Below are 6,000 nucleotides of genomic sequence, written 5' to 3'. Positions count from 1 at the left end.
CTTGATAGGATTTGTTTGCTCGGTTTGATTATCCAGATTGCCGTTGTCCGGCAACGGTTCGCCCTGCTCCAGTGCTGGGTCTATGTGATCGCTATTTCTGTCGAGGCGGGATTTGGGGCGGCGCTTGCGTTGCCGCTTTGACTGCTTTTCAAGGGAACAAGCCTTCGGTGCGTCCTTCCGCTCCTCGTCGTCATCTTTTGGTGCGACCACCATGTATACGTCATATGACGAGGTGGCGTTCCAGGGCCCAATAGGCGTTGGTTCTTCATCGTTTCCTTCATCGGCGTCCATACCGTCGATGTCTTCGGAGTCGAAGTCGAGCATGTCGGTTAAATCGTCGACAGTGGCTACAAAGTTTGTGGTGGGTGGGCTTTGAATTTCTTCATCGTCCATATCCCAATCTTGCTGACCGTAGTCCGGCCAGGGCTCTCCTGATAAAGAGAGAGACTTTAGTGATTTCATAATATCGCCAAAGGGCGAGTGCTGAAAGATGTCTGCGGCCGTAAACTCCATGATCGGCGCCCAATCGGATTCGATCGGCAAAGGCGCGAATGGTTCAGAGTCCGGAGAGGAGTCCAGCTCCTTAGAATCACGAGTCTCGCGGAGTGCGGGGCTGGTGTTCGGCTCGGTCGCCGTTAGGATCGCAGCCCCCGAGGCGACGTCCAACCACCCATCCTCGATCGGCGCAGTTGGCTCCGAATTAAGGGTCGAAGCCGATGCGCGTGCGGCCTCCAGGGCACTATTTGGCGGCAAAGCTAGATCATGCTCGTCGTGACAGTGCAGCGCGCTCGGCAGTGGCTCGAATTCGTCGAAGGTCAAGTCCCCGCGGATGTCGGCCGTGTAGTTTAAACTTCCAAATCTGACCTGACGGCCAGGGGCATAGCTTTCGATCTGCTCCAAATGGCCAAGTAAATTGGCCCGCAGTGCGAAGCCGCCAAAGACGAAGATCTGTCCGGGGAGGAAGGTCTCACCCTGGACTGCATCGCTATTGATGATCGTAGGAGCCATCAAGCCTGGCGGCGATGACACAGAGGAACTCTCAATGAAAGCACCAATGTCGGTGTCAAAACCGGCGGATCTCGGGTAGGGGGTCCCGAACTGTGCATCTAGGCCGGATGGTAACAGGAGGCAAGGGACACGAAGTTTTACCCAGGTTCGGGCCCTCTCGGTGGAGGTAAAACCCTACGTCCTACTTGATTAATATTGATGATATGGGAAGTACAAGAGTAGATCTACCACGAGATCGGAGAGGCTAAACCCTAGAAGCTAGCCTATGGTATGATTGTTGTTGTGTATATTGTCCTACGGACTAAAACCTGAAGGAAATATGCCCTAGAGGCAATAATAAAGTTATTATTTATTTCCTTATTTCATGATAAATGTTTATTATTCATGCTAGAATTGTATTAACTGGAAACATAATACATGTGTGAATACATAGACAAACAGAGTGTCACTAGTATGCCTCTACTTGACTAGCTCGTTAATCAAAGATGGTTATGTTTCCTAACCATGAACAATGAGTTGTTATTTGATTAACGAGGTCACATCATTAGTTGAATGATCTGATTGACATGACCCATTCCATTAGCTTAGCACACGATCGTTTAGTATGTTGCTATTGCTTTCTTCATGACTTATACATGTTCCTATGACTATGAGATTATGCAACTCCCGTTTGCCGGAGGAACACTTTGGGTGCTACCAAACGTCACAACGTAACTGGGTGATTATAAAGGAGCATTACAGGTGTCTCCAAAGGTAGATGTTGGGTTGGCGTATTTCGAGATTATGATTTGTCACTCCGATTGTCGGAGAGGTATCTCCGGGCCCTCTCGGTAATGCACATCACATAAGCCTTGCAAGCATTGCAACTAAGATGTTAGTTGTGAGATGATGTATTACGGAACGAGTAAAGAGACTTGCCGGTAACGAGATTGAACTAGGTATTGGATGCCGACGATCGAATCTCGGGCAAGTAACATACCGATGACAAAGGGAACAACGTATGTTGTTATGCGGTCTGACCGATAAAGATCTTCGTAGAATATGTAGGAGCCAATATGGGCATCCAGGTCCCGCTATTGGTTATTGACCGGAGACATGTCTCGGTCATGTCTACATTGTTCTCGAACCCGTAGGGTCCGCACGCTTAAGGTTTCGATGACAGTTATATTATGAGTTTATGAGTTTTGATGTACCGAAGGAGTTCGGAGTCCCGGATGAGATCGGGGACATGACGAGGAGTCTCGAAATGGTCAAGACGTAAAGATCGATATATTGGACGACTATATTCGGACATCGGAAAGGTTCCGAATGATTCGGGTATTTTTCGGAGTACCGGGTAGTTACGGGAGAAGTAATGGGCCTTGATGGGCTTTAGTGGGAAGAGGAAAAAGGCTGCTGCGCCCCGCCTCCCCTTTGGTCCGAATTGGACTAGGGAAAAGGGGGCTGGCCACCTCTCCTTCTCCTCCTATTCCTTCTCCCTTCCTCCCCTCTTGGTGGACTCCTACTAGGACTTGGAGTCCTAGTAGGACTCCCTATCCTGGCCGCACCTTTGCCTTGGCCGGCCTCCTCCTCCTCCATCCTTTATATACGGAGGCAGGGGGCACCTCTAGACACACAAGTTGATCCACGTGATCTGTTCCTTAGCCGTGTGCGGTGCCCCCTGCCACCATATTCCTCGATAATACTGTAGCGGAGTTTAGGCGAAGCCCTGCTGCTGTAGTTCATCAAGATCGTCAACACGCCGTCGTGCTGACGGAACTCTTTCCCGACACTTTGCTGGATCGGAGTCTGGGGATCGTCATCGAGCTGAACGTGTGCTCGAACTCGGAGGTGCCGTAGTTTCGGTGTTTGATCGGTTGGATCGTGAAGACGTACGACTACTTCCTCTACGCCGTGTCATCGCTTCCGCAGTCGGTCTGCGTTGGGTACGTAGACAATACTCTCCCCCTCGTTGCTATGCATCACATGATCTTGCGTGTGCATAGGAAATTTTTTGAAATTACTACGTTCCCCAATAGTGGCATCCGAGCCTAGGTTATTTATGTTGATGTGATATGCACGAGTAGAACACAAGTGAGTTGTGGACGATACAAGTCATACTGCCTACCAGCATGTCATACTTTGGTTCGGCGGTATTGTTGGACGAGACGACCCGGACCAACCTTACGCGTACGCTTACGCGAGACCGGTTCCCTCGACGTGCTTTGCACATAGATGGCTTGCGGGCGACTGTCTCTCCAACTTTAGTTGAACCGAGTGTGGCTATGCCCGGTCCTTGCGAAGGTTAAAACGGAGTCTATTTGACAAACTATCGTTGTGGTTTTGATGCGTAGGTGAGATTGGTTCTTACTTAAGCCCGTAGCAGCCACGTAAAACATGCAACAACAAAGTAGAGGATGTCTAACTTGTTTTTGCAGGACATGTTGTGATGTGATATGGTCAAGGCATGATGCTGAATTTTATTGTATGAGATGATCATGTTTTGTAACCAAGTTATCGGCAACTGGCAGGAGCCATATGGTTGTCGCTTTATTGTATGCAATGCAATCGCGATGTAATGCTTTACTTTATTACTAAACGTAGTGATAGTCGTGGAAGCATAAGATTGGCGAGACGACAACGATGCTACGATGGAGATCAAGGTGTCGCGCCGGTGACGATGGTGATCATAACGGTGCTTCGGAGATGGAGATCACAAGCACAAGATGATGATGGCCAAATCATATCACTTATATTGATTGCATGTGATGTTTATCTTTTTATGCATCTTATCTTGCTTTGATTGACGGTAGCATTATAAGATGATCTCTCACTAAATTATCAAGAAGTGTTCTCCCTGAGTATGCACCGTTGTGAAAGTTCTTCGTGCTGAGACACCACGTGATCATCGGGTGTGATAGGCTCTACGTTCAAATACAACGGGTGCAAAACAGTTGCGCACGCAGAATACTCAGGTTATACTTGACGAGCCAAGCATATACAGATATGGCCTCGGAACACGGAGACCGAAAGGTCGAGCGTGAATCATATAGTAGATATGATCAACATAGTGATGTTCACCAATGAAACTGCTCCATCTCACGTGATGATCGGACATGGTTTAGTTGATTTGGATCACGTGATCACTTAGAGGATTAGAGGGATGTCTATCTAAGTGGGAGTTCTTAAGTAATATGATTAATTAAACTTTAATTTATCATGAACTTAGTCCTGGTAGTATTAGCATATCTATGTTGTTGATCAATAGCTCGCGTTGTTGCTTTCATATGTTTATTCTGATATGTTCCTAGAGAAAATTGTGTTGAAAGATGTTAGTAGCAAAGATGCGGATTGGATCCGTGATCTGAGGTTTATCCTCATTGCTGCACAGAAGAATTATGTCCTTGATGCACCGCTAGGTGACGGACCTATTGCAGGAGCAGATGCAGACGTTATGAACGTTTGGCTAGCTCAATATGATGACTACTTGATAGTTTAAGTGCACCATGTTTAACGGCTTAGAATCGGGACTTCAAAGACGTTTTGAACGTCATGGAGAATATGAGATGTTCCAGGAGTTGAAGTTAATATTTCAAGCAAATACCCGAGTTGAGAGATATGAAGTCTCGAACAAGTTTTATAGCTAAAAGATGGAGGAGAATCGCTCAACTAGTGAGCATGTGCCCAGATTGTCTGAGTACTACAATCGCTTGAATCAAGTGGGAGTTAATCTTCCAGATAAGATAGTGATTGACAGAATTCTCTAGTCACCATCACCAAGTTAGTAGAACTTCGTGATGAACTATGATATGCAAGGGATAACGAAAACGATTCCCAAGCTCTTCGTAATGCGGAAATTGACGAAGGTAGAAATCAAGAAAACCATCAAGTGTTGATGGTAGACAAGACCACTAGTTTCAAGAAAAGGGCAGAGGGAAGAAGGGGAACTTCAAGAAGAACAGCAAGCAAGTTTCTGCTCAAGTGAAGAAGCCCAAGTCTGGTCCTAAGCTTGAGACTAAGTGTTTCTACTGCAAAGGGACTGGTCACTGGAAGCAGAACTACCCCAAGTGATTGGCAGATAATAAGGATGGCAAAGTGAACATAAGTATATTTGATATACATGTTATTGATGTGTACTTTACTAGTGTTTATAGCAACCCCTCAGTATTTAATACTAGTTCAGTTGCTAAGATTAGTAACTCGAAACGGGAGTTGCAGAATAAACAGAGACTAGTTAAGGGTGAAGTGATGATGTGTGTTGGAAGTGGTTCCAAGATTGATATGATCATCATCGCACACTCCCTATACTTTCGGGATTAGTGTTGAACCTGAATAAGTGTTATTTGGTGTTTGCGTTGAGCATGAATATGATTTGATCATGTTTATTGTAATACGGTTATTCATTTAAGTAAGAGAATAAATTGTTGTTCTGTTTACATGAATAAAACCTTATATGGTTACACACCCAATGAAAATAGTTCGTTGGATCTCGATCATAGTGATACACATAATCATAATATTGAAACCAAAAGATGCAAAGTTAATAATGATAGTGCAACTTATTTGTAGCACTGCCGTTTAGGTCATATTGGTGTAAAGCGCATGAACAAATTCCATGCTGATGGGATTTTGGAATCACTTGATTATGAATCACTTGATGCTTGCGAACCATGCCTTTTGGGCAAGATGACTAAAACGCCGTTCTCCAGAACAATGAAGCAAGCAACAGATTTATTAGAGATCATACATACTGATGTATGTGGTCCGGTGAATATTAAGGCTTGCAGCAGGTATCATTATTTTCTGACCTTCACAGATGATTTGAGCAGATATGGGGATATCTACTTGATGAAACATAAGTCTGAAACATTTGAACAGTTCAAAGAATTTCAGAGTGAAGTGGAAAATCATCGTGACAAGAAAATAAAAGTTTCTACGATATGATCGCAGAGGTAAAATATTTGAGTTACGAGTTTGGTCTTCAATTAAAAACAATGTGGAATAGTTTCACAA

This window comes from Triticum dicoccoides, chromosome 6A (assembly GCF_002162155.2).
Source record: "Triticum dicoccoides isolate Atlit2015 ecotype Zavitan chromosome 6A, WEW_v2.0, whole genome shotgun sequence".
Lineage (NCBI taxonomy): Eukaryota > Viridiplantae > Streptophyta > Magnoliopsida > Poales > Poaceae > Triticum > Triticum dicoccoides.
Note: the sequence above shows the minus strand (reverse complement) of the source record.